Source organism: Hemitrygon akajei, chromosome 23 (assembly GCF_048418815.1).
Source record: "Hemitrygon akajei chromosome 23, sHemAka1.3, whole genome shotgun sequence".
NCBI lineage: Eukaryota > Metazoa > Chordata > Chondrichthyes > Myliobatiformes > Dasyatidae > Hemitrygon > Hemitrygon akajei.
Window position 1 is genome coordinate 59,285,041 of NC_133146.1, and position 15,993 is coordinate 59,301,033.

Here is a 15,993-nt window from a genome sequence, read left to right on the forward strand (position 1 = left end):
AAAAGTTTTATGGGAAAAGGGTTATAAATTTATATTGCGCCACCTGGCAACCCTGATAATTTTTTTGGATGACGGAAAAAGAAGATCTTTTACTGATTATCGGGATACGGAAGAATTTGCACAAGAACTCCCAAATATTCGCTAACCACAGCCAAAGATTTAAAAGTGAAACGGATTAAAGATGAAGACAGGGACAGTGAATGGAGTTGATGGATGTTTAAGGACAGAAGAATATTTAAATATATTCTTAAATATATGATACAGGGGGAGAAAGGTAAAAATTTGAGAAATATTAATCGAGAGTAGTGATATTTTTTCTTCTCTTATATATACTTTTTTATGTTACAGGGGAGCTGGGGGAACTTTGAATCGATTGCTACGGGATTCATGTGTGTAATCATGGCGATTGCCATGACCCGTACAACGGAGGGGGGTAATGTTTTTTTTATTCACAACATTAGTAGGGGGGTATTTTGTTTTTTTTTCTTTATAACCTATTTTTCTTTAATCTTTCTTTCTTTGCCTGGACAATCGGGGGGGCAGACACATAGCAACATGGAGAATTTTTAAAAGATTCCCCAAGGTACTACGAAAGTTAAAAAGTTAGGTATTACTATAGACTGGAGTAACCCTGTTAAAAATAATGACTAATTTACTGAATTTTTAAAGTTTTAATGTTAATGGGCTTAATGGGCTAGTGAAAATAAAGAGAATTTTAATATACATTAAGAAAATGAAAATAGATATAGCTTTTAGCTGCATTCCACTTGAAAAAATTACTTATAATTTAAGAGATAAATATGAGATATTTCTGAAAATTTGGCACCCTTATTTACAGAAGATAGGATTAAATATATAGGTGCTCCGAAGATAAAATTATTGGTTATCTGGAGAAAGAAATAAATATATATACTAAAGCTATTATGAACTCCATGGGGCATGTGGGGATCTTCTGATATCCAGGCATTCTTTCTTTCTTTCTTTTTTTTTCCTCTTTTTTTCTTTCTACAGGGATATGTTAGGGGGGAGGGGTTAAGGGGGGGGAAGGGTTGATAACTTTTTTTTCCTTCTGTAACCATTTGAAAATTCAATTAAAAAAATTATATTAAAAAAAATCATGGTAGCATTGTTTTTGCCTTAAGGGTTATAGTAGTTCAAGGTAGAAGCTTACCAGCTTACCATGAGCTTCGTAAGGCAAAGAAGAATAGGCAATAAATGTTGGATCTTCCAGATCCAGAAAAATGATTGTTTTTAAATGCATCGGAAGGATCTACAGCATTAAGTGTTGAAATGCACGTTTACTATTAAGAAAATCTGTCCTAAATGTTTGATCTTAAATATTGAATGGCAAGTTATGTCTTGATATTTCATAGTGCAATTCTAAATAGATCATGAGGTGGATGATATCACCAGTGCAGTGTATGAACAAAAACAGCAAAGGATGGGGTCGTAATTTCAACTGTAGAATTTCTTGCTACACAGTGTTCTGAGTGCTGAACAGACCAGATGGAAATGGGGTGCAGAGTTAACCATTCCCCCCCCCCCCCCGGGAACTATGAACTATTGCTATGCTGCTAATGAGAGAGAGAGATGAAGCACAGAGGCAGGAACATCTGCTACAGATAAGAGAGAGAGAGAGAGAGAGAGAGAGAGAGAGAGAGAGAGAGACATTTGATTTATGTATTATGGCTTTTTCCTGGATTGTTTACCTTTGACTGCAAGGACGTTACTTTGCTCGTTAACATTCCTAAGGAGACAGCAGAAGTGGCCTGATTTGATGGACATGGACATAGTGAGTTGATGGATGGCTGATACCCCGTCAATGGGGATAAAGGACAGGTGTGGGGAGACACTCTCAGAAACACCACTGGACACTGACTGAGTGTTGTGCACCCACAGGAAGGTGGGGGCTTCGAGGACCGAATCAGGAGATCTGTCAACAAAGCTCACAGTGTGACGGCAGGGCCGGTGGGGACTTGTGTGTGTGTCCACTCATGCCAGAGTGACGAGTCCACCACAGAAGAACGGTCTAGCTGAGAATGAAGGGTCATAACCAAATTACCACAACGGTACGACGGAATCAGAATACAACAGAAGGTTTGCTTGCTGCAGCTGCTCAATCTCTCTCTCTCTCTCTCTCTCTCTCCAACAACTTACAATACAGCAACCGCAACTACCTCAGCACGCATGAACTGAACTGAACTTTATATTCTTCAAGGATAATTCATTTTACCACTAGACATTGATAGAGCTTGTTTATTATTGTTGATTATTATTCCTACACTTCTAGGTTTATTATTGCTAACCTGTTTTATCTGTATATTTGTATTATTGGTATTGTTTTACTAATTTTACTAATAAACACCCTTGGTCATAGTACCACCAGACTCCAACGGATTCTTCTATTTCTGCTGGTTTGTAAACCCAGTTACGGGGTACGTAACAACAGCAATCAAGCTACTTAATAACTTCAGCTTTAATATTCATTTGTTTGCTTCAGTCTTTAATAGTCAAACATTCCACAGAAATCTTTGTGAAAAATAAGAATGTGGTATAAATATGTAAATTTAAAATCTTCAAATCCACTGAGAATTACACCGTTACTTAAAAAAATGTATCTCTGAAGCTCATGTGTATAAACAGTGCTGACAAAAAAGCTTTCACAGCCAGATTTGTTACTACTACTAGGGCATAGTAAGTGCAGTGTGAACGGATGAATTTACGTACCTTTCAAAACCAATTTTACCAAAAATTTATTTCTTGTATGTAAAGCTTGATTCAAAAAAAGGCAATTAAACAAGGAATTCTAAGTCAAGACAAAAATGGGAAACTGATTTGAATATTAAAATTGATGAAACAAGTTGGTCAAGACTGTCTTGACAGTATGACAAATACAACAAATGTCCGACTAAGATTAGTACAATATAATTTTTTACATCAATTATATATTACACCACAAAAAATAAATAGATTAAACCCAAATTTATCTGATCAATATTTTCGATGTAATCAAGAAATTGGTACTTTTTTTACACTCTACTTGGTCTTGTTTTAAAATTCAACCTTTTTGGACAAATTTAAGAGTTTTACTGGAACAAATTATTGAAACACAACTTCCACACAACCCAATATTATTTTTACTAGGTGATATTGAAGGGATAAAACCGAAACCCAAATTGAACAAATATCAGAAAGAATTCATAAAAATTGCATTGGCAGTCGCCAAAAAGGCTATTGCAGTTACTTAGAAATCAGATTTATACTTAAGTACAGATCGTTGGAAGAATGAAATTTTTAGCTGCATTCCACTAGAAAAAATTACTTATAATGTAAGAAATAAATATGATATATTTCTGAAAATTTGGCACCCTTATTTACAAAAGATAGGATTAAATATATAGGTGCTCCGAAGATAAAATTGTTGGTCATCTGGGGAAAGAAATAAATATATATATTAAAGCTATTTTGAACTCCATGGAGCATGTGGGGATCTTCCAATATCCAGGCACTCTTTCTTTCTTTCTTTTTTTTCTCTTTTTCAGATATATAGGGACAAGTTAGGGGGGAGGGGTTAAGGGGAGGGCTGATATTATTTCTTTCTATTCTGTAACCTATTTGAAAATTCAATTAAAAATTTTTTAAAAAACAATTTTACCCAACATTACAAGTAACACAAAATCTGCAGAAACTGGAAATCCAAGCAACACACACAAAATGCTGGAGGAATTCAGCAGGGCAGGCAGCATCTATGGGGAAAAAGTACAGATGATGTTTCAGGCCAAGACCCTTCGCAGGACTGGAGAGAAAAAAGAGTCGATTTAAAAGGTGGGGGAGGGGAGAGAGAAACAGAAGGTGATAGGTGAAACTGGGAGGAAGGGATGAAGTAAAAAGCTGGGAAGTTGATTGGTGAAAGAGATATAGGGCTGGAGAATGGGGGAGTCCAACAGCAGAAAAGGGAGCAAGGAGCACCAAAGGGAGGTGATGGGCAGGCAAGGAGATAAGTTGAGAGAGAGAAAAGGAATAGGCACTGGTGAAGGAGAGGGCAGGGCGGGGGGTGGGGTAGGAGGAATACCAGAAGGTACCTAACATTCTTTTATTGACATGTATCAAAAAGCAAATTGCAATACCAAAACCAGCTCTTAAGAGCAAGTAGGAATTCAAAAGACCCACAGAAATTGTGCATAAACAAACTGATATAAAGGATATCAGAGACTCAAAACCATCAAATCTATTCTCAAATACCTATAGACAATGTAAGTAATTGCCCTCTCAGCATAAACTGTCCTGGGTCTACATCACCCAGAACATTCCCTGTTTACATCAGGGAGGAGGTACAGAAGCCTGAAGGCGCACACTCAAATGATTCAGGAACAGCTTCTTCCCCTCTGCCATCCAATTTCTGAAGGGACATTGAACCCATGAACACTACCCCACTACTTTTTATATCTTTATTCTTGCACCACTTAATTTAAATATACTGAGCTATAATAGCATTGTGCTAGCCTTAACACTACCTTGACACTAATTTTGTGTAATTCCACTACTTAACATTAACACATCATTAGTTATCATTGATTTGAACCCTTAAATTAAATAACCCTCAAACAACCTGGTCAAAACAGGTCAAATAGTTACTTCATTGTAGTTCTGTTTTGAGTCCATGATGTTTTATCAAATTAGTTACACTAACTCCTATAGTATTTAACTGACTGCAAATGCTTGGGTCTTCTTGATCTAATGTTCTTTTTGCTTTCTATATTCTTTCCAAATTTAAGACAACATATTAGAACAATAGGTTTAATTAGCCATGGACATAAAATATAATCTGCTTGTCTATTTGAACTAAATTTACTGACAGTGAAGGTCTGTGCATCCAGCGTTTTGTACTATGATTTCTGGAGATAAGCTTATTCATTTTTGGCCTGTTTGTTGAGATGTCCAGTAGCTCTAGTGCCACAGCTTTTGTTTTGCATTACTGTACTGTCAGCACATTCACTGCTCCCATTAGCCAGTTTCTCCAAACCACTTTCTCCAAACTTGAAGGGTAGCCATGGGCACACACATGGGCCGCAACTATACCTATCTTTTTGTGGGCTACATAGAACGGTCTTCTCTGATTATGCTCCCCAACTCTTCCTGCGCTATACTGAAGGCTGCATAGATGCTGCTTCATGCACCCATGCTCAGCTTGTCAATTTCATCAACTTTGGCTCCAACTTGCACCCTGCCCTCCCTCCCCTTTCTCGATCTCTCTGTCTCCAGCTCTGGACACAAAGTGTCTACCAATATCTTTTATAAACCCATCCATTCCCACGAATATCTCGACTATACCTCTTCCCACCTATCTTCTGTAAAAATGCTATTCCCTTTTCTCAGTTCCTTCATCTCCACCATATTTCCTTTCCAGGACATCAGAGAGATCCTCTTTCTTCAATGAACCACTTTCCCTTCCTCCGTCATTGTTGCTGCCCTCACCTGCATCTCCTCTATTTTCTGGACATCTACATTCAGTCCATCTTCCTGCTGCCTTAACAGGGATAGTGTTCTTCTTGTCCTCACCTACCAATCTATGTGCATCCACATACAAAACATTATTGTTCACGAATTCTGTCATCTTCAGTGGGATCCTACCACCAAACACATCTTTACTCACCCCACTCTCTACTTTTCACAGGGTTTGCCCCCCCCCCGCCTCTGTAATTCCCTTGTCTGTTCATCCCTCTCCGCTAATCTCCCTCCTGGCACACACTCCTGCATGCGAATGAAATGCTACGCCTGCCCACTCACCTTTTCCCTTGCCTCCATACAGTTTCCCAAATAATCCTTACATGTGGGGCAACAGTTTACCTGTGAATCTGTTGGGTTTGTCTATTGTATCTGGTCCTCCCAATGCAGTCTCCCTACATTGGTGAAACCCAACATAAATTGGGAGAGCACTTACACCTCATCTGCCGAAAGCGGAATTCCCCAGTGAAGAACCATTTTACTTCCTATCCCCATTCCTATTCCAACATGTCAGTCCACAACTTTCTTTTGCCATGATGAGGCCACGTTCAGGGTGGAGGAGTAACACCTCATATTCCGTCAGAGTAGCTTGATGGCGTGAAGATCAACTTCTCCCTCAGGTAATTTTATTTCTTTCCCCCTTTGTTCTTCGTCCATTCCACACTCAGGCCTCTTACCTCTTCTCCTCACCTGCCTATTACCTCCCCCTGATGTCCCTCCTTCTTCCCTTTCTCCTATGATCCTCTCTACTCTCCTATCCGATTCCTTTTTCTCCACTCCTTTACCTTTCCCACCCACCTGGATTCACCTATCACCTTTTAGCTAGTCCTCCTTCTCCTTCCCACACCTTTTTATTCTGGCATCTTCCCCCTCCTTTCCAGTCCTGAAGAAGGGTCTCAGCCTGAAACACCCACTCTTTATTCATTTCAGCAGATGTTGCCTGACCTGCTGAGTTCTGATACTTGTAACACATAAAAGCAACAATTAACAATCAACCAGAATATTGAAGGTAATGTGTTAAGATAATTAAGATCATAGAAAAAGGAAGATGTAAGGCATCTTCAATTTGATAATGGAATAACTGACTAATTGCCTCAAACCTATAAACTAGGAAATATCTATTGCCCAAAAGCTCTCAAATCTAAACATTACAAATGCCATCTTCTCTTCAGGATGCTTTATTTGTCAAATTTCATGCATTCTGAATCCCTAAATATTATTTTCTAAATAAAACTTAACCAAAAAATAAATAGAACCAGCTTGTGATTAATTTATTTGCCAAAAGACAAGGATATCGCAGGTAAAGCCAAGATGTATATCTTTAATAGTTCCCTGAAAGCAGTAGGTCATTTGAGAAAATAATTAAAAGTAAACTACATTGCTGGATAGGAATCATAGTAAAGCTAATGGTAAAGAAAATAGTAAAGAAAATAATCACAAGTTTCTTTTCTAGAAGGGCATGAATGACCCACTACTTCCACTATCTTCAATGGGATTCTACCAGCAAACACATCTTAATTTCTCGCCCACCCTCTACTCTCTGCTATCTGCAGCAAATGCTCCCTCCATGATTCCCTCCCTTCTGGCACTTATCCCTGCAAGCGGAAGAGTGCTACACCTATCCATTCACCTCCTTCCTCACTTCCATTCAGGACCCCAGTCTTTCCAAGTGAGGCAACACTTCATCTGAAAATGTGTTGGGGGGCGTCAAATTAGACCAGACATAGATCGGGGCTACGCTTTGTTGAGCGCCTTCACTCCATGCACAAAAAGCAGGATTTCCTGATGGCCAACCATTGTAGTTACAAATCCCATTCCCATTCTGACATATTGGACCATGGCCTTCTCTACTGCCACACTGAGGTCACTCTAAGGTTGGAAAAACAACACCACATATTCTGCCTGGGTAACTCTAACCTGATGGCATGAACATCTATTTCTCTAATATTTAATAATTTTTCACGCTCCTCCTTCCCTCTTCTTCCACTCCTCATTCTGGATCCCCTCTTACCTCTTCTCTTCTCCTCACCTGCCTATCACCTCCCACTGGAGCCCCTTTCTCCCATGTTTGACACTCCTATCAGATTCATTCTTCTCCAGCTCTTTACCTTTCCCGCCTATCACCTCACAGCTCCTTACATCATGCCCATTCCTCACCCACCTGTTTCACCTATCACCATCTAGCTTATACTCCTTCCCCTCCCTCACCATCTTATTCTGGCTTCTTCAGACCTTTACAAGGGTCTCAGCCTGAAACGTTGATTGTTTATTCAATTCCTGCCTGACCTGCTGAGTTTCTTCAACATTTTGTGTGTGTTACTATAAATGAACAAAGTACATCAACATTGCTGATTCTAACTTCCCTGCGTATAATGAATTGTATTTTTTTTACAAGCAATCCAGGGAGCAGAAGGGGTGGAGAAAACAGGCTCTATTGCTAGTTTCTCCATTACGAAGCTGTATCATCTGCCAATGTGGCAAGAAACACGAGTTGAAGAACAAATTTCTGTAATTTGTTTATTTCTTTCCACACAAATCTCGTGAGAACAAATTTCATTCTACATCTCATTTCTGGGTAATGATTTTCAAATTCTGCAAGAGTATATTTCTGTAACCAGAGCAGCCTTAACGTAGGGGTTGCCTGTATTTTAAACAAATTTCACAATAATAAACTGATTCTGAAACAGAAGAACCTCAATAGTTCATAAGGCAGCAATATAATCATACTATTTGAATTCCATACCAATCTTCTGATACACTCCAACACTGAATTTGCTTAGGACTGATGAAAGGTCTCAGCCCAAAACATCAACTGCTTATTCTTTTCCATAGATGCTGCCTGACCTGCTGAGTTCCTCCAGCATTTTGTGTTTTTTTCAGCACCTGCAGATTTTCTTGTGTTTCAATTAACTGTGTAATTGGGCAGCACAGGCTCACTGGCCTGTTACCATGGTATGTCTCTAGATAAATAAAATTTATTTTCCATCATCATGATTCTATTTTAATTTAAGCAACTGCTCTTCCTTATATTTTATTTCTTTATTGCCCATGTGGAAAATACATGGAATTTCCAACAATGAATTTTAAGTTGAATTCCTAAATATATTCCTATTCTGTATTATTTCAGTTTGCCAGATCTAGTAAGTTATCCAAATCCTCCATGATAAAAGGGGATGCAGGTTCCACTGAAAACAAAACAAATGCAGAAGCTGGAAATTTGAAATAAAAACATTTTTAGAAATACGCAGATCAGGCAGTATCTATGGAATGAGAAACAGCTAATATTTCAGTTGTTTCTTGCTTTGCCTTGACCTCATTCCATTTTGAATTTACAATGCCAAGTTTACAATGCTGACTGTTTTTATACCTACATAAACCTAAAATAGAACACAAATACAGTGTACTGTAATTTTTTAATCAAAACACAACATCTTAGGTGGAGACTGAAAGCCTGCCCTTGTCTGTTGTTGTTTAACAGCTGATTCAGGTATTCTCCCGATGCTGCTGAGCTGCTTTTGTTACCCTGCACACAATATATTTTCATTATAATAGTTTGTCTGTTATGTGCCATGTCATATGACGTGGGCGATCATGGTCTTTCTATGAGCATGATTGTTCTTGGCAATTTTTTTCTACAGAAGTGATTTGCCATTGCCTTCTATACAACAGGGGTGACCCCAGCCATTATCAATACTCTTCAGAGATTGTCTGCCTGATGTCAGTGGTCACATAACTTGTGATATGCACCGGTTGCTCATATGACCATCCACCACCTGCTCCCATGGCTTCATGTGACCCTGATTGAGGGGCTAAGCAGGTGCTCCACCTTGCCCAAAGGTGACCTGCAGGCTAGCGGAGGGAAGCAGTGCCTTACACCTCCTGTGATAGAGATGTTTCTCCGCTTCACCACATTATGTAATAATTTTTACTGTTAAGCACAAGTGTAACAGAAAGACTGCTTACCGGTAGCACATAAATTCAGTGTAGGAAACTATGCCAATCCAATCTATTTCATTATATGTTCCAAAAAAAAATTAAATCCAAAACACTTCTGGCCCCAAGGGGTACTCAACTTGTACTGTACAGCTAAAGAATTCTTACTCTTCATTCAAAATTTTGCTCAGTTACTTTGATGCCTTATTAGTAATCCTTATGGAAAATAATAACATATACTACTGTTTAAAAAAAACATGGTTTGTTGAACTTTGCTACGTTGTTGCAACTAAGTATCTGTATACTGTACTGATAAGGTATATATCCTCGTTATCAAAGGCTATTATATTTAAAACGTTGTGTAGTGTTTTACTAAGCACTTGGCTTCCATCAGAACGGAACCTTTAAATATTTCGTTTGTCTTTTACCATTCCGAACTGGATTTTATTAAATATCATTCATGGTGCTCGTCCAAAGATAACACAAATGAAACTCGTATATATAAAACTGACATTCGCATCATCAGCAGCAAAATATTTTATTGTAACATCTACTGCAGTTTAATATAATATGAAATCAGATTAGGATTAACAATAGGATTGATTTGGTGAAATTATTAACATGTTTTGATAATATCAGCACAGTAGTCAAAAGATCGCATCTGCATAACAATGACAAACATAGATGGGATTCCAGCAGAGCATGTCATACACAAAGCAACTACGCTGAGTAAATATTAAATGCATTATAGAAACAGGCGCGATGAACTGGTCAAGGAGAAAGCCAGGAGAGAGGAGAGGAGAGGAGGGACGAGGTATAGTCCTCGGCCTGCATCCTGTTCCCTTGCTGGATGAAAGTGGACTTGGTAGACGGAGTGGGATGGATGGTAAATTGTGCGAGGAGAATACCAAGGAACAGCGCAATCTCACCTCATTCAGCCCGGCCCCAGCCTTTGCTCCCAGTTCCAGTTTCAGCCCGGACCAAGTCCTCCTCAGGATTGCACCATCTCCCAGTCAGGACAGAACCGTCACAGCTTCAGTTCGAGTATCAGCAGTGAGCACCAGCGTTTACTCGCTCTCGAAAATTTCTCAAGGTGGTAAAGCCAAACGTTTTAGTTTCCACCTGAAGTACCGCTGGCAATCAATGCCGCAGCTCCGGCCTCTAAAAACCCTCCTCCTTCACTGCCGCAGCTCCGGACTCTGACACGACAACAAATATGGCGTTAGCACACTGACAACCTCCTGCCAAAGAACCTGACCAATCACCAACTAATTAATCCCTGGTCATCGGCCCTGACAACACGATAGCCAATCGAACGTTTCCACTCTTTGACGTAATGAGACACCCCCGCGGCAAACCAATCGACTGCTAGGTAATTTACTGTACTAGTAACACTTTTTTTTCACAGTCAGAATAGGTAAGTCTATGCAAATAGTGTAATATAACCACCTAGTTTCCTTAATTACTAGATTTCTGAATAATATTATTAACTACTATATATAAAATGCATACTCTACTAACTCCTATGATGCTTGATTTAAATTACAATTGTCTACATAAAGTGCAATAAACCTCACTCATTTGATAGTAAATGAATGTTGCTGATCATAGTTAACATATTCGTAAATGTGCTTAAAAACAATATATCGTGTATATGTATATAATCTCTGAATCTGAAACCCTGATGTTAAGAATAAGCCAATGTGGGACAGCACTATTATAAATCAGTAAAGCCATAGATCAATTTGCTAATGTCAGTTCAGTTCCTGTAACATTTCTTTAAGGTGAAAATGAAAGCAGTTTCTATTAGATGTCTTTGCTTTCATTCTGTGGTGCTGGGTTTTAATCACAAATACCTATTCTGTCTTATGTTTTCTTTCATTGTTGCTTTCTTGGCAAATCTTAATGGCTCTTTATCATTTGTTCTCCAGATAGTTCTGTGTTTTTTTTACATTTTCACTCTGACATATTTTCCTCCTCAATTTTAATATCCACCTATGTACTTTTTAATCTGATCTCCTGCAGAATATTGTGGTGCTGGTGGTGGTGGTGGTTGTGCGTCAAGTCCAACGATGATGGGAAATCTATGCAGGAGAGTTTTTAAAAGTGGAAAAGCCATTGCACTGGGCCAGTTCCACTCTCTTAACCTTGGAAGTGAGAGTCCTCTGGTATGAACAAGCATCACAACTGGAGTCTTCTTTGGTTGCAGTGGCTGACCATGATTTCTCCTGTGGCTTGCTAGGCTCCCTGGAATGTTGCAGACCACCGTCCTGGCCGTTGGTTCTCATCGTAAATCTCAACCACACACTCCACTGGAGCTGACTTTGCATGCTAGGAAAGGCATGTCCCTATTTCACCCTGTGGGGCATGAGGCTGCCTTCAGATTCAAAGTGAAAAAAATCCAAAGATTCAAAGTGCATTTATTATCAAAGTACGTATGTGTACAGAATACAACTCTGAGATTTGTCCTCATGCAAAAACAAGAAACACCATGGAACCCATTTGAAAAGACATCCAACACCCAACATGCAAGAAAAGAACAAATTGTGCAAACAGCAAAAAGCAAACGAACAACACATAGAATATGAAGCAACAAATCACAGACTATATATACATACATACACACACAGAATATAGAATTAAGGTTATGGTATTACAAAAAAAATGTGCACCATTACTATTTGTTATCTTTACTATGGTATAGTTATATAATGTACATAAATGTTTTGTAGTTCAGGTGTATCAATGATGCAACCATTATCTTTTACAAATAAAAACAAATTGCTGTATAAACTCAGAATGTAGGGTCCCTACCTGAGATGTCAACAATTCCTTTTCCCCATGATCTGAAGTTCAGGTACACTGCAGATATTAATGTTCACAAAATGCTGGTGGAACACAGCAGGCCAGGCAGCATCTATTAGGGAGATGCTCCCTATAGATGCTGCCTGGCCTGCTGTGTTCCACCAGCATTTTGTGTGTGTTGTTGTTTGAATTTCCAGCATCTGCAGATTTCCTCGTGTTAGATATTAATGTTGTTGGGGTTTACCAGAACTCCTTGCTAAATCCAGGGTTCATTCAAAATACAATGCCACTAGCGACAAGTATATTCTTTGGATATGCCACAGATTGACAGAGGTAGGAAAGTCATAAGAAAGACAGAAATTATTTTTACATCTCCAAAGAACACCACTGCATCTTGCTCATCATGGGACCCTGGTGAAACTGCCATAGCTGTGAGGTAATAGTCGTAAAATTGGTAGAAAATTGTGCTAAATGTCAAAGCTGCCAGATACAGGCTCAAATAATGCATATGCACACATACACAGGCATCAGCAGACTCACTCAAGTTCAAAGTAAATTCATTTTTGAAGTATGTATATGTCACCATATACAATCCTGTGATTCTTTTCCTTGCAGGAATTCACAGTAATACAAGAAAAACAATAGAACCAATGAAAGACCGCACCCAACAGGACAGATAAACAACTGATCTGCAAAAGACAACAAATTGTGCAAATACAAAAAGAAACATAAATAAACAAGCAGTAAATATCAAAAACATAAGATGAAGAGTCCTTGAAAGTGAGTCCATAGGTTCTGGGAACAGTTCAGTGATGAGGTGGATGAAGTTATCCCCTCTGGTTCAAGAGCCCTATGAGGGGTAATAACTGATCTTGAACCCGGTGGTGTGGGCCCCGAGGCTCCTGTACCTCCTAACTGAAGGCAGCAGTGAAAAGAGAACATGTCCTAAGTGTTTGCAGCCCCTGATGATGGATGCTGATTTCCTGTGACATCGCTACATGTAGATGTGCTTAATGGTGGGGAGTGCTGCAGTACAATGTAAACTGCTCAAATCAATTTAAAATAAAACAAGCCAGTGTCATCTATGACATAATGGAAAACTGTGGTTGTAAATTGCAAGCACAATATCGACATGACTGTTGTGGTACTGTTTTGGCAGAATAGAAAACAGTGTTGGCTCAAGCACAAGCAAGCTTCATATGTAGCCTAGGGAATTTAACAAGGCTTGTGAATCCTTCATATCCCATCCATAAGGAAAGGATGAAGATATTTTTCCACAGTCCATGGTATTGACAAGGAGAATAGTGCTGAAAATGTAAAAGCATCAAATTATGCCAAACAGTGCTGCAGGAAAGCAATTTTACTCACAGAAATTAGCACCAAGTGAAATCACAGTCAGTAATTTGGCTGTTGCACAAAACTAAAGATAACTCATTTTCAGAGATATTTTTCTATTTCAACCTACAGACCTTTCATGTAACATAAATTTAAGTGCATGTTCAAATTTCAAAGTACATATGTGTCACCATATACAAACCTGATATTCATTTTCTTGTGTGCATACTCAATAAATCTATAGAATAATACCTATAACAGAATCAATGAAATATCACCCAACTAGAACATTCAACCAGAGGACAACAAAACTGTACATTTTAAAAAGAAGAAATAATAATAATAAATAAGGAATAGATATCAAGCACATGAGATGAAGAGCCATTGAAAGTAGTCCACAGGTTGTGGGAACACATCAGTGATGGGTCAAGTGAAGCTGAGTGAAGTTATCCCCTTTGGTTCAAGAGCCTGATGGTTGAGGGGTAATAACTGTTCCTGAACCTGGTGGTGAGAGTCCTGAGGTTCTTGTACCTTCTTTCTGATGGTAGCAGTGAGAAGAGAACATGGTGTGGGTAGTGGGGGTCCCTGATGATCAGTACTGCTTTCCTGTGACAATGTTCCATGCAGATGTGCTCAGTGGTAGGGAGGGCTTTATCTGTGGGTCATATCCACTACTTTCTGTGGGTCTTTCCATTCAAGGGCATTGGCATTTCCACATTAGGCTGTGATGCAGCCAGTCAATAAACTCTCTGCCATATATCTAAAGAAGAGTATCAAAGTTTTAGATAAAATGTCGAATATTCACAAACTCCTAAAGAAGTAGAAGTGCTGCCATACTTCCTTTGTAATTGCACTTACTTGTTGGGCCCAAGACAGATCCTCTGTAAAATTACACCTAGGAATTGAAAGTTGCTGATCCTCTCCTCCTCTGATTTTGCATGTAATTAGAAAATGGAAGGCAAGGGGAACAGTAAGCAATTTAAATTGGTAATCTGATTAATTATTGTTTAAATATCATGGCCTACAGTCAACAAACGACACAGCACTCTACAGTTTGATATTTAATATTCTGTGTGTTATTCGCTCATTTTTTGCTGTGTGCGATTTGTTTTCTTCAGATGTTGGGTGCTTGAATTTTTCTTTAAATGGGGTCCATGGTGTTCCTTTGTTTCATAGCTGCCTATGGGAAGACGAATCTCGGGGTTGTATACTGTATACAGTACAGTGCAAAAGGCTTAAGCACATATACATATAGATAGTTTGGGTACTTAGGGCATTTGCACAGTACTATATTTGTCAGAATGGAACTGAGAACATGTTTGTAAATCTGGTGGGAGAAAAGGATGTTGGGAATAGCGAGGGTGGAATGCCACATGATGGGTGTGGGATAGGTGGCAGAGAAGGAGTGCTGGGGCAGGGATTGGCATGGGTGCTGACACACCCAGCTCTGAGACACCAGGTGAGGTAATTTGATTCCAAAAAATGGGTTTATTAATCATTACAGAATGTCTCTCTTAAAATATGTTAAACACAAAAAAGTATGTTGTCTATTTTACTGAGAAAGTCAGAAATGTATAGAGAGTCCAGGGAGGGGAAGCCGGATCCTGTAATGTGCTGAGTTCTGTCAACAACTCTTCGCATTTTTTCGCTGTCTTGAGCAAAGTAGTTGGCATACAAAGTCAGGATGCATCAGTATAGGATGTTTTCTATGTTGCATTGATAAAAATTGGTGAGCGTCAAAGGGGGCATGACAAATTTCTTTAGCTTCCCAAGGAAGTATAGATGCTGTGAACTTTCTCAGGGTGGTATTTATGTGGTTGGACCAAGACAGGCTATCCTAGGAACTTGAAGCTCTCAACCCTCTTGATCTCAGTGCCATTGACGCAAATAGGAGCCTGTGCTCTGCCCCCTCCCCTTCCAGAATTCAATGGCCATCTCTTTGTTTTGCTGACTATATAAGTGATTATATTGTCAAGTTGAAAAACTGATCAAGACATTGCAACTTTGGTGTATTTTTATTTATGAATTTATGGATAGTTTTGAGGGATGAAAGAGCTAAGTCTAAGCTGTCAAGCACAAAAATACTCATAGTTCATTTGACTTTCATGGAGATACCAAGCAAAAATGTTCCAAAATCCACTAGCACCAAATGTAATGGCAGTGTACTCCCAAAGGAGAGATAGAACATATAAATTTACAACACATTACAGGCCCTTCGGCCCACTATGTTGCACTGACCATGTAATCTATCCTAGAAACTGCCTAGAATTTCCCTAGCGCATAGCCCTCTATTTTTCTAAGCACCATGTACCCATCTAAGAGGCTCTTAAAAGACCCTATTGTATCCGCTTCCACCACCACTGCCGGCAGTGCATTGCACGCACCATCCATTCTCTGTGTGAAAAACTTACCCCC

General features: G+C 39.0%; 1 protein-coding gene across 7 annotated transcripts in view; it reads right to left on the bottom strand.

Moving 5' to 3' along the window:
- The window catches only part of ccdc186 (coiled-coil domain-containing protein 186), a 124,007-nt gene extending 113,342 nt beyond the window's left edge, over window positions 1-10,665 (bottom strand). For all 7 annotated transcript variants that reach the window (XM_073027800.1, XM_073027797.1, XM_073027798.1 and 4 more), the window contains exon 1: window positions 10,368-10,665. The gene's annotated coding sequence lies outside the window, so the exon portion shown is untranslated. The remainder of the gene's footprint in view (window positions 1-10,367) is intronic.
- Between the last annotated feature and the right edge of the window lie 5,328 nt (window positions 10,666-15,993).